The sequence below is a fragment of the Lithobates pipiens genome, unplaced genomic scaffold (assembly GCF_037356315.1).
Source record: "Lithobates pipiens isolate NorthernLeopardFrog02 unplaced genomic scaffold, aLitPip1_a1.2 Scaffold_41, whole genome shotgun sequence".
NCBI classification, from domain to species: domain Eukaryota; kingdom Metazoa; phylum Chordata; class Amphibia; order Anura; family Ranidae; genus Lithobates; species Lithobates pipiens.
The window spans coordinates 6,512,739-6,526,852 of NW_027507861.1; the positions used below are offsets into that span (position 1 = coordinate 6,512,739).

The following is a 14,114-nucleotide window of genomic DNA, read 5'->3' on the forward strand; positions in this document are numbered from 1 at the left end:
TGAAAAAAACAAAACAATGAAACGAAAACGAAAAAAAAAAAACACACAATTTTTTTTCAGCAGTGCACATGTCTACTAACTACCCTTTAAAGGAATGCTGTGTATACTTACCTTTTCTGAGGGTGTTTCGGTCCAGTCATGTGATCTCCCCAGCAGGAGACAATAGAGCAGTTAGAATGGCTGTAGTGCCTGGGCAGCGACATCATCCATAGACTAACTATAGGGCATCCCTTGTCCACTGTCCTTCCTCTCCCCTGAAGCCAACGCTAGGAGCTGATCACATGACTGGACTGACCCTTAGATAGACATCTAGTGGATATAGAACGAGGGTGGGAGCAGGTTTAAGGTTTAGACCAAACCTCTACTCTAATCTTATTTTACATACATTCCCGATGGCTAGGTTTGTATCCGTAAAGGTTAAGGGGTTGACTTCTAATATCAAAAGGAAGCTGGATGTAGAAGAACTCAGTATTCCGAGGGCAGATGTTGTTTCAGGAAACACATTTAGGCTGCATGTTGGCAGCCCCAGTCCCTCCAAGGTGGCCAGGGGCACTTCCTTCTCCACACCACACAATGGACTTGGGTAGATCACACACATATCTGAATTAGGAAACCATTCCACCATCTTGGCTGCTTCTAATCTCCAGGCCTGAGCACCATATATCTGGGGATTTCTTGTAGTAAATTAGTAAAGTCGTGATTTCCACACCGTTAAGCTTTTCAGATGTTGTAACTATATCCCGTCACAACACAACGCAGCACATTGCCTAGGCCCATTCATTCTTCTCCATCACTTTACCGAAACTTAAGCCCTTGTACCCACGGTCAGAGATTCCGACGGAATGTGTCCGATCGGACCGTTTTGTCGGATATTCCGACTGTGTGTGGTCTCCATCGGACTGTTTCCATCGGAGTATCCGACGGACCAAGTTTTCCAACTTGTTGGTAAAATTTTCCGACAAAATACTCCGGTCGGACATACTCCGATCATGTGTAGAGAATTCCGATCGGACAAAGTCCCACGCATGCTCAGATCAAATTCCTACACCAAAGCTATTGGCTACTAGCGTGAACGTAGTCCCGTCGTAACGAAATAACGTCATCACGTTCTGAACGATCGGATTTTCCAACAACTTTGTCCGACCGTGTGTATGCAACAGTTTCGGACAAAATCCGTCGGACAAAATCCGACGGATTTGGTTGTCGGAATGTCCGACCGTGTGTACAAGGGCTAAAACAACTGGAGATTTCCACACAGCCTTCTCATATAAACCCAAGTCTCCCTTAATTGGGGTTCCTTCTAACATGAGTGTCCAACGGCTTACCCCAGAGGGGCTTGCTCCTAGCTTCCCTTCAGCCTACATAGTGGCTGCATGGGACCTGTGTTCCCCAAACATCTCTAGACTGCACCCCAAGAAGGTAGTATATATACACAACAGGGTGACCCATCCTCATGACACACACCTAGGTGGTACTTAGTCAACACCAGGTCCTGCCAAGGTGGCCAGGAGCACTTCCTTCTCCACTCCACACACCGGACTTGGGCAGATCATACACATATCTGAATAAGGAAACCTTTCCATCATCTGCTCCTAATCTCCAGGCCTGAGGACCACATACCATATATCTTGGGATTTATTGTAGTAAATTAGTAAAGTATTGATTTACACAACGTTAAGCTTTTCAGATGTTGTCACTGAATCACGTCACAACACAACGCAGCACATTGCCTAGGCCCATTCAGTCTTCTCCACCACTTTACCAAAACTTAAAACAACTGGGGATTTCCACACAGCCTTCTCACATAAATCCAAGTCTGTCTTAATTTAGGTTCCTTCTAACATTAGTGTCCAATGGCTTACCCCACAGGGGCTTGTTCCCAGCTTCCCTTCAGCCTACATAGTGGCTGCATGAGACCTGTCTTCCCCAAACATCTCAGCTGCACCCAAAAAGGTAGTAAATATACTGTTGTGGAAATTTTATTCTGTGTGTTGTATAGATTGTCAGATTGTATAGATTGTCATCTGTCTTCTTGTGTCTGATTTAACCGAGTAGCGATCTAGCAGGGTTGAATCGGGACCAGCAGTAAAACCGTCAGTATGAAAACCTTCTCATGGGCTTGGAGCTTGTTCTCTGTGTGTATGGGCATTTGCCAGTTTGTAAGTATCAAGTGCAATGCTCTGGGCTTCTTGCCTTCAATTTGCCTTCAATATTGACAACACCAGTAGCAATGTCCCCACAGATCTCAAGCCTGTAAGAACAAGTAGAATAATATCACTAGATACTGGTTACTCTGAGCAGTATTGAGTGGGCTCCATGCTGACTAAGATGGTGTATGCCCCTCCCCTTTAGTGTAGTCACTTCCTGTGTGGTCATTTCCTGTGTAGTCATTTTGCATGGAGGAAGCAATTGGCTGTTGGGGCCATTATTTCCCGTTTGTTATTTCCTTTTTTTTTTTTTATAATTTATTGAGATATATCACAATAACAAGTATACGATAATAACACATTGTACACTACATGTTAAAAGGCATGGAATTTTAGGACCTGGTGTACATTTACACAATAAGTATTCAGTAGGGAACGTATGCTGCTAGTACTTGGGATCACAGGCTTGGAGTCCTGCAGCTACGGTCCGCGATCTGTGAGCGGTAAGGTCCGGTAAATCCGGAGGCGACCCATCCCCCCCAGACACCCCTATGGGCTGTGTCCAGGGGGGATGCAGCACCACCTAGCAAGGATGAGACAAGTCTGACCATGTGTAAAACATAGTCCCTCAATATAGAGGAGGTGACTGAAGGAGATAACTAAGAGCTTCAGGTGAAATCCAGCTAACTTATAAATGATAGGTAAGTAACAAAGGACAACAATCAGATGATTCTCACTGCCGGCTCTATCTGGTCTGGGTGGAATGCTAAAAGAGGTCATGTAAGGTTTGTGCAGCCTGGGTGGGCCAGCCAGGAGGACCAGTGTTTGTCAAATCTAGGTTCTATGATGTTAACTTTTGAAAAAATAAATTCTATGCGACAATGTTCATTGAGGGTAGCTATGAGCTCATTAAGGGATGGAGGGAGAGGGTTTTTCCATGCACGGGCTATGAGCAGGTGTGCTGAGATTAGTATATGATGTATCAGAGGTAGACTGGTGTTGGCCCAGTGGTGGGAGTCCAGACCAAATAGAGCCATACGTGGAGTCAGCTGTTGGGAAGAGTTGGTCAGAGACTGTACAAGGGAGGAAACTTGGTTCCAGAAGGTGGCGATAGCAGGACAGCTCCACCAAATGTGGAACATATCCCCTGTAGAGTCACAGTTCCTCCAACACTTTGGAGAGTGCGTGGGGAAGATGGTTGCTAATTTGTCGGGTGTGTAATACCACTTATGAAAGATTTTCATGAGCGTTTCCCAATGGGAGATGTTCTTGGAGATGACTAGTGGGGAACGTAGAACTCGATGCCAATCGTCTGTCGAGAAAGAGTGTTGTAACTTCGATTCCCAGTAGATCACATTCGGGAGTTTAGTAGAGGAGGTAGGTCTGGAGAGAAGAGTGTAGATGAGGGATATTCCTTTGGTAGTACTAAGGGGACGGTTGTAGTATTTGAGAAGCTCCTTAGAGGTGTTTTCTGTAGAAGTCAACACTTTGGAGAGGATATGTCTGATTCTGAGATATATGTAAAAGTCCTTATGTGAGAGCCTGAATTCCGAGGATAATCGTTGAAAACACTTTAGGTCCGGCGGAAGGTAAAGATCTCCAATAGTTTTGATTCCGGCTGTATACCAATGCTGGATAGGGAGGTCTGGGGATAGTAATTGTAGCGCCATTGAAGGTAGATTTCTCAATGATTCTCCATGGATACCCTGTGGGGCAAGGCATATTGCGGCCCATTGCTTTAAAAAGGCATGAACTGTGGGGAAGATAGGCCGTGTGATGGGCAGGGACATCCAGATTGCTGCTAAAGACAGTTGAGGGCTATCAGGAAATGCTACCGATTCTATTTGTTTCCACCTTGAGTCCGAGTTGGGTGACCATAGTTGCTTCCCTTGATCCAATAGTACCGCCTTATAATATTTTTTAACATCTGGTGCCCCCATCCCACCATTAACAGTGGGTTTACATAGGACGGATGACTTTAAGCGGGGCTTACGTCCGGCCCAAATGAATGAGTCCAGGATACGCTGAATTCTAGATAGATCCGCAGTCAGAATGGGAAGTGGAAGAGTTCGGAAAAAATAAAGTACATGCGGGAGGAGAAACATTTTGGTTAGAGCAATCCTACCAACCCATGATGCTTTTATGGGTGTCAGATTCGAAGTCAGGTTGTTCAACTTCACCAATAGAGAGGCTAGATTGTTTCTAAGCATTACAGAGGAGGGGGAAGCCAGTTGAATGCCTAGATACATCATAGAAGAACTGGGGGCCCAGGAGAAGGGAGAGATTTTGGATATTTCTGATCTCAGCGTTGGAGGGATCCCAATGCCGAGCATGGCGGATTTTGTGTGATTCAATTTGTACATGGACACTTCACTAAAATTATGCAAAACTTCAGTCAGGGCGGGTAATGACTTAGCCGGGTCAGTGAGAGCTATAATTACGTCATCTGCATATAATCCTATCTTATGGCATGTATCTTTCACATTTATACCTTCAATCTTAGGGTGTAAGCGAATCGTCTGTGCCAACGGTTCCATCACCAGAGCAAAAATCAATGGTGAAAGCGGGCATCCCTGCCGAGTACCATTAGTGATTCTAAATGGGTTGGAAAGAATGCTCGAAGTACGAATCCTTGCCGTAGGTGTTGAGTACAGGCCCATGATAGCCTTCAAAAAGTTGCCCTCCACCCCAAATTTTTTCAGCACTGCTTCAAGGTATCCCCAGTGAACTCTGTCGAACGCCTTCTCTGCATCTAAAGAGATCAGCAGAGAAGGCGTTCGACTCTGCTCAACCCAGTGGATAAGATCCACAAACCTACGGGTACCATCCGAGGCTTGACGTCGGGGGATGAATCCTACCTGGTCCGGGTGTATTAGGTGAGTCATGTTTTGTGACAAGCGCGTGGCCAGGAGTTTGGCAAATATTTTCAGGTCGGAGTTAAGAAGTGAGATCGGACGGTAGTTTGCTGGGTCGTGTGGTACTTTACCCGTCTTGTGTATAGTGGAAATAGTGGCTTCTAGGGACTCCGTGGGGATCTCCCCAGTGGTGAGCATTCGATTAAAGGAGTTACATAAATGCGGAATTAATGCAAATGTTTTGTAATATTCATTGCTAAAAGCTGTCTGGGCCCGGGGCCTTGTGTAAAGGTAGGTCCTTAATGGCATTCTTAATTTCCTGGGGCGAAAAAGGTAAAGCTAAGTCAGTTGATTGTGAAGGGGATAGGGAGGGGAGAGATACGTTGGAGAGAAAAGTCTGGATGTTTGTGGGAGTGGGCTGTGTCTCTGTAGGGGAGTCTTTTAAGTTGTATAATTGTTGATAAAACGAACCAAAACAGTTGGCTATATCTTTGGGATTGGTAAGCCTGACACCCCCTAGGATCTACCAAATATGAAATTGTGGTTTGGGCTGTCTTACATTTGTATTGCTGGGCTAGGGTTTTCCCCCGATTTGTTTCCCTGTGAATACCATGTAAGCTTGAGTTTCCGGAGGTAAAACTCATGTTTGCTCTGCAGGTGGGCACTCAGTTCTGACCTAAGTTTGCCAAGTTCAGCGTGGGCGGCGTCAGAGGGAGCAAGCATGTCTCTGTGCTCTAGGGACTTTATTTTGTCAAGAAGGGTGTTAAGAGTCGCAGAGCCTTTTTTTCTTCTCCTGGCCCCCCAGTTTTAGTAGAACCCCTCGAATAACCGCCTTATGTGCATTCCAATATGTAGTGTCATTGGAGACAGAATGCTGGTTCAAAGTAAAGTACTCATCTATGGCAGATTTGACCTGTTCCTTAATGTCCTTAGTGCTGATTAAGTTGGCGTTTAAGCGCCACAATGTGAGTGGGGTAGTGGACGGAGATAAATTGAGAACCATTGAGATAGGGGCGTGGTCTGACCACGAAATTTCTCCAATACCGGTTGAGGACACTGCTTGGAGCAACACTTTGGACGTCAAGAACAGGTCAATCCTGGAATATGATCTCTGGGCATTAGAGTAAAATGTGTAATCTCTCTCAGTACCATGGTGACACCTCCAAGGGTCATAGAGGTCTTCTAAACGGAGCAAGGAGGAGAGGGCAGTAGACCGCCTCCTTCGGGAGGTTGAGGAATCAAGCATGTGATCAATCACCGTGTTGAAGTCCCCGCATATAATAACTTGGTCTCTCGGATAGTGTTGAATTTTGGCCAAAATGGATTTAAGAAAGGGTTTTTGATGCGAGTTGGGAGCGTAAATGTTGACAATTACCAAGGGCTTATTATTGAAACTAGCAGCTAGTATCAGGAATCTACCATCAGGGTCTTGTTCTACTTTGGATACTGTGAGTGCGACAGTAGATCGCACTGCTATCAATACACCTCTGACTTTTTTGTTTGTGCGGGAGTGGAAGATATGTGGGTACCGTTTATTGGTACATTGGGGGGGGGGGTTCTGGGAGGACAGGTGGGTTTGTCATTTCCTTTTGTTGCCGATGAATAAAAGGTGCCTGGTCTCCTGAGGTCGGTTGGTTGAGCGATGGAGCTGAGGATGTAAGAAGACGGTGACTGTGTCTGTTGACTTGGGGAAATGCGGGAGACAGGGGTTGATTAAGATGCATTATACCAAAAGGCTGAAAGGGCACTTAATAGTGCAAGAGTATAGTGGAATTTCCATGACAATACAACAGGGTGACCCAACCTCATGACACACCCCTAGGTGGGAATTAATCACTCAGAGACCTAACCCCTGCCTACATGCACTGGTACCTTCGTTTTTGCAGACAAACAGTATTCTTAAACATATTCTGCTTCAAGTTGCTATACTCCCCCACAGAAGTTCCTCTTTTACCCTCACTCGTGCTATTTTAGACCCGGGGGGGGGGGGGCTATATAATTCTACAGGATCACTAAAACTTGCCCCCTATTACTTTAGGTCATGTACTGCATATTCCTCAAACTCTTCTCGGTTAGCTTTTCTTACTCACTTGCTGACTTAATAACGGATTTAGTGCAGGGGTGTGCTGTGTACAGAGTGCAGGGTTTAGGGGTGCACTATGCAACAGTGTGCAATCCCAATGGGGTCCCATCATGTCTCGACTGCAAAACTGGGTGTGATGGCCACATGTCAAGGCCTGGCGGGCTGGATTTGGCCCACGGACCTTGTCTTTGACATATGTGATCTAGTAAGTTATATTACTGAGGTTAAAGAAAGTGGAAAGAAATAACGTTGGACCCCCTAGGTTTTATTTTACGGTTATGTTATCTTAAGGTATTACTGTTGGTGTAAATGATCTGATCCCTGGGCAGACGGCTTCTACTCCCCAGAGGATCTCCTTGGCTTGTAGTGTACTGTAAGAAGTGTTGAAATATAGGAGCCACGCCACTGCTAAGAGGTCCAGATACAACTTTATTCCATTAAAGGTTTGGGGTACAGATCGAGAAATGGCCAACATGTTTCAGGGATCTATGTGCCCCCTTTATTATGGTTTGACTGGCATCCAAGTGAACAAACCAGTAGTGAACCGGACCTACAATGGTTTTTATTCCAGTGTGAGGTGAAAGCACAGTCCTGATCAGTAGCTTGTGTGAGGGGTTAGCTCGGCAGCGGGTGTGTGTGACCCCCTGGATGGGTTCACAACACAAAATCAGGCACAGCAGACAGCGTTGTAGGTGCAAAAAAACAAAAGATGCGGTTTATTAATGCTACATGCAGTGAAACATATAACAGCCAAACAAAAATAAAACATGAAAATAAATCCTGGTCAGCTTGACCTCTAACTACACACTTAGATTCCCTGTCTAACAACTGAGTGCAGCCTTGTGCTGTCCCCAGTCCCTGTCTCTGTTGTAGAGGTTTGCCACACAGGTGTTAACTCACCGCACAGAACAGGTGTCACACTCCCCAGTCTATACAACACAAAACTGGTTCCAGGATGGAGCATCTCCCTAAGCATGCTGGGGTTTTTTGTAGAGGTCTTAATGAGCCCACTTACTTCAGCTGGGCTCATTAACTCTTCCCCTCTAGTTGTACAAGTCTGCATAAAGCCTGAATCTAGGGCACACATATTTCCCATCCTGGATACAACCAGGTGATTTTACCTGCGTGTTGCCACACTTGTTTGGCAGCAACCCTGGGGACAGGGTTGCCCACTGATGTTGTCGGATGACCAGGCCCCTTACCTACTTAATAAATGTCAGACAGAGGAGCAGGCCCTTAGCAGGGAGCCTTTGATCAGGTCAGCGTTTTTTTTTTTTTTTTTTTGGGGTCGGGCGGTGGTGGCAGGCGTCGTGATTGTTGATGGGTCTACATTGGAGGTCATTGTTTTTTTTTTTTTATTAAAGGAATTATCAAAAACTTGTGTACTGCCTTTATTCATTTTTTACACCTTTATAGTGAATGGGTAGAGGTGCTATCTACCCCATACTCATATGGGGGGCTTCAGGATTCCAATAAGCTCCCCACCCAAAGAGGCCCGCAACCACCGCCCAGAGTTGTGGGGAATAGGCCCTTGTCCCCCATCAATATGGAGACAAGGTGCCTTGGGGGAGGTCTAGCTCTACCGATCGCGGCAATACCTCACATGTGTGGTTTGAACACCGTTTTCATATGAAGTCGCTGCTCACGTATGCGTTCGCTTCTGCACGCAAGCTCGGCAGGACGGGGCGTGTTTAAAACATTTTTCTTTTCTTTCTTATTTATTTTACCTTTTATTTTTTTTTATTTTTACACTGTTTTAAAAAAAAAATTGTGTCACTTTTATTCCTATTACAAGGAATGTAAACATCCCTTGTTATAGAAAAAAAGCATGACAAGGCCTCTTAAATAAGAGATCTGGGGGGGGGGGGGGGTCAAAAAGACCTCACATCTCATATTTACACTAAAATGCAATAAATTATAATTTTTTTTTTAAAGTTGTCATTTTAAAACATGAAAAAAAAATGGCCCTTTAAGAGCCACCAATCAGGATACACCTCATGCTATATAACAGGGATCTGCAATTACCGGACCTCCAGCTGTTGCAAAACTACAAGTCCCATCATGCCTCTGCCTCTGGGTGTCATGCTTGTGGCTGTCAGAATCTTGCTATGCCTCATGGGACTTGTAGTTCTGCAACAGCTGGAGGCCCGCTAATTGCATATCCCTGCTATATAAACCTGATGGTGTAGCAAGATGGTGCCACTCCAGATGACGTCCCAGTGACAAAATGCGTAGGGCGGGGCTACCAGCGTCTTTGCATCACTTTCCAGTTTCGAGCCCGTCCCGGGTTCCTGTTTTATCCAAAGCTCTGTTTTAGTAAGCTGAATGTGAGTACAGCTTTGCTTTTATTAATAAATGATTGATTTTCAAAAAGATAATACACTATGGAGATGTCTCTTTTCTGCATGTGGGAGCAATAAATGGGCAAACTGAAAGGAGGTTATTTTATGCCTTATACCACAAACAGCTGAAGCAGGACCAGGTTTTTTTTCTGTGTGCTACACAGTGGCAAATACTGTGAAGGCGAAATACCTCCGTGTGGGGTGAATGGTTCCGGCGAGGGCATTTTTGATGGGGCACCTATAAGAAGCACAGAATACCATTTTTGAAGAGCACCTGTCACTTTTATTATTTTTTATCATTTTATTAACTTGATGATATATTGACTTGTAGAGCACCAGTACTTTCTCTAGTACCCATCAGAGGGTATCACGGATAGGATATCAGTGTGTTGTGTTGGTCTATATGACGGCACTTGTATCAGACTGTTGGAACAGGACTCAGACCATTTGTATACATATTAGGATTGCACTTTTATTCATTTAGTTGGTTTCAAATCACTTTGATATCATCTGCACAGTGATCACATTCATTCACTTCACGTTTAGGCACACTTCATGTTCTAGGGGTGTGAGACATTTCACCCTAGAACAGTGATGGCGAACCTTGGCACCCCAGATGTTTTGGAACTACATTTCCCATGAGCATGAGTGCATGAGCATCATGGGAAATGTAGTTCCAAAACATCTGGGGTGCCAAGGTTCGCCATCACTGCCCTAGAACATCGCTATTTCTACCCTTTCATTTTCTATTTGATATCAGGTGAACCTATTGGTAAGCTTCTGGATTTTGGAGTGAACTGGGAATATACAGAATGGGGGGGGGGGGGGGAGGGGGGGGGCAAACATACATCGGGTCTACAGATTCAGTCACTTTTCACTGGAACTTTGATAGATAAAGCTTTCCAGACTTGCTCCCGGATCAGTTTGGTCTTCACTCCATAAATGATTGGATTTAGCATGGGTGGAAGGAGAAGGTACGCATCGGCGAGAATTATGTGAACATAAGGTGGGACCCTTTTACCGCCATACCGGTGGGACAGGAAATTGAAGAAGGCCAGACCATAAAAAAGATGCACATATGAGGTATGCAGGTGTTAAAGGTCCTCAGTCGGGCTTCTTTGGATGGAAGTCTGAAGACGGCGTGGAAGATGGCGCCGTAGGATACCAGGATGAACAGTAGGTCAGTTCCTGAGATTGCGAATGCCACAGCCAACCCCAAAGCGCTGTTTATTCTGATGTCGGCGGCAGCAAGTTTCACAATCGCCATGTGCTCACGGTATGAATGGTGCACAACGTTATCTTTAAATGCGGGAAATTTCTTGATCAAAATGATGGAGGGGCTAATTAAACCACCCGCTCTAAGCAGTAAGAAGATGACCAGCTTGATGCCATACCAAACAAAAGGCCCGACTCAAAGCTGCTAAAAGAATGGATGAAGAACATCTGGAAGAGACATAAGTCAAAACCAATGAGTCTTTCCTGGAACCAGAAGACAGAAAGCATTTTGGGGACTATGCTTGTAGACAGAAGGGCATCACTGGAGACCAACAGAGAAAAAAAAATGAACATAGGCTTGTGGAGGACAGGAGAAGCTGAGATGACAACCAGGAGCATTGTGTTTCCCAACAATCCCAGAAGATAACAAAGGCAAACAACGGCACCTACCCAGTTATAAGATCCTTCTAGTCCGGGAATCCCAATCAGGATGAATGAGGTGGGATAGAATGTGCCATTGACTTTGATGTCGCTCATTCCTCTGCTGATCCTCTTCTACACCAAAGACCTCCAATCTCGATAGAGGATGAATATACTGGAGTGGTCGGTCGGCTAATGAGATAGGAGACTTATAATTACAATTGTTATTATATGAATAATTTTACCTTTACTCTGACCGCAACAGGTTTAATTTATATCAGGTACAATAGGCATCCCGTACTTCCCTACTCTGAGCTCTCCTGCTGCAGGAACCATAGAAAATACTCCGAATGTCCACAGATGGAGAACACATGAACCTCCCTTGTCCTTCACAACATACCTTAATATTTTAGAGATGGTGAAGAGGGCAAAGGCAAGGACACCTCCTATTGGGCTCTAATTACAGAAACGGTGAAGAATCAATAGGAAAAGTGATTGGTTAAAGTGGTTCTAGAGCCTCAACGTTCTTTTACCTTAATGCATTCTATGCATAAAAGTAAAAAGCTTCCGTTCTGCAGGATAGCATTGGGGACAGGCAAGTGTAGCACCTTCACCCTCTCTGTAACACCCTCCTAGTTAGAAATGCTAGGAAATTTAGTTCTTCGGGACCCCTTTGTATTCTGTAGAGCAATTGTTGTTTGCTTTGGGCTGTTCTGTGTTACACAGACTGCAGGTTTGATTGTTTCTCCCTGTATTCTAGAGCAGTGGTCTCCACACCGCACCCCAGATGCCAGATGTGACCCTTCGTTTGCCTTTATCTGGCCTCTGGGGCACTTCTCCTCCCACTGACACCAACATTGGTGCCAACTCAATATTGAACCCTACGGACTAAGACTGGGAGGCCATTAACCACCTCAATACCGGGCACTTACACCCCCTTCCTGCCCAGGCCATTTTGTCACATTTTGAATGACAATTGCGCGGTCATACTACAGTGTAACCACATGAGATTGGTGTCATTTTCTTCACACACATACAGCTTTCTTTTGATGGTATTTGATCACTCCTGGGTTTTTTATCTTTTCCTAAAAAAAAAAAAGACCGGAAATTTTGGAAAAAAAAACATTTTCTTAGTTTCTGTCAGTAAATTTTGTAAATAAGTAATTTTTTTCCTTCACTGATGGGCTGTTGAGACGGCACTGATGGGCACTGATAGGCTGCACTGATGGGCACTGATGAGGTGGCACAGATGAGGAGGCACGAATATGCCACACTTATGGGCACTGATAGGTGGCACTGATATTAGGCACGGATGAGCACTGTTAGGCGGCACTGATGGGTGGCACTGGGCACAGATAGGTGGCACTGGGGGGCACAAATATGCAGCACTGATGGGCACAGATAGGCAGCATGGATAGGTGGCACTGATGAATAGCACTGATTTGCACTGATGGGCATTGATGGGTGGCATTGATGGGCAGCAGCAATGAGCATTGAAAGGCAGCAGTGATGGGCATTGAAGGGCAGCAGTGATGGGCATTGATGGGCAGCAGTGATGGGCATTGATGGGCAGCAGTGATAGGGTTTGTTGGCCAGCACAGACTGGCATCACTAATGGCCACTGATTGCTGGCACTTGTGGGCACTGATTGCTGGCAGTGGTGGGCACTTAATTGTAATCAGGGCACTGATGATCAGTACCCCTCAGAATTATATGGAAATGATAATTTCTTCCAATCAGTCCATTCATAAAACTATCTTTTCTTATTGTATTACCGAAATGCATAGACTGAGGTCCTTCAATACATTCAGTAAAGAAACTCCATGGAATTTTCTCTTTTATCCTTCCAGTATAATGAGTGATCAGATCTCCATCTCTCCTGTCCCGTGTTCCCTCTTCATACAGAGCTGCAGTTGTCTTATCTTAATACCGACTGAGAATTATCACCGGTCTTTTGTCCGGAGGACGGCCGCCGTCTACAAAACCCAACAGACCGTCGCCGTCTACAAAACCCAACAGACCGTCGCCGTCTACAAAACCCAACAGACCGTCGGCGTCTACAAGACCCAACAGACCGTCGCCATCTACAAAACCCAACAGACTGTCGCTGTCTACAAAACCCAACAGACTGTCGCCATCTACAAGACCCAACAGACCGTCGCCGTCTACAAGACCCAACAGACCGTCGCCGTCTATAAAACCCAACAGACCGTCGCCGTCTACAAGACCCAACAGACCGTCGCCGTCTATAAAACCCAACAGACCGTCGCCGTCTACAAGACCCAACAGACCGTCGTATCCCATTACAAAACCATTAAAATTGAGACCCCCGACCCTGACCTCGTTTTATAGCTACAACAACCTCCTCTGGGGAAACTTTTCACTAAATTTTAGAGAGTGTCTGTGGGAATTTGTGCCCATTTGTTCGGTCAGGTATTATAGTTACATAGTAGGCAAGGTTGAAAAAAGACACAAGTCCATCAAGTCCAACCTATGTTTGTGATTATATGTCGGTATTACATTGTATATCCCTGTATGTTGTGGTCATTCAGGTGATTATATAATCGTTTTTTGAAACTATCAATGCCCCTCCATGCGACCACCGCCTGTGGAAGGGAATTCCACATCCTTGCCACTCTTATAGTAAAGAACCCTCTACGTAGTTTTATTCTAATTTTAATGAGTGGCCACGTGTCTTGTTAAACTCCCTTTCCTCAAAAGTTTTCTCCCTATTGTGTGGTCGACAGTACGGTATTTATAAATTGAAATCATATCCCCTCTCAAGCAGAGAGAATAAGTTCAGTGCTCCCAACTTTTCCTCATAACTAGGGATGAGCCGAACACCCCCCGCACCAGAACTTTCGAACGGACCTAAAATTCGTACGAACTTTAGAACCCCATTGAAGTCTATGGGACTCAAACCTTCAAAATAAAAAGTGCTAATTTTAATGGCTAATATGCAATATATTGTCCTAAAAAGGGTTTGGGGACCTGGCTCCTGCCCCAGGGGACATGGGTCAATGCCATTTTTTTTTTTTTTTTTAAACTGCAT

The 14,114-nt window shown here is 45.1% G+C and overlaps 1 pseudogene; it reads right to left on the bottom strand.

Annotated features, from left to right (window-relative positions):
• Positions 1-10,290: 10,290 nt before the first annotated feature.
• On the bottom strand, positions 10,291-11,179 carry LOC143956768 (olfactory receptor 52A5-like; annotated as a pseudogene).
• Between the last annotated feature and the right edge of the window lie 2,935 nt (positions 11,180-14,114).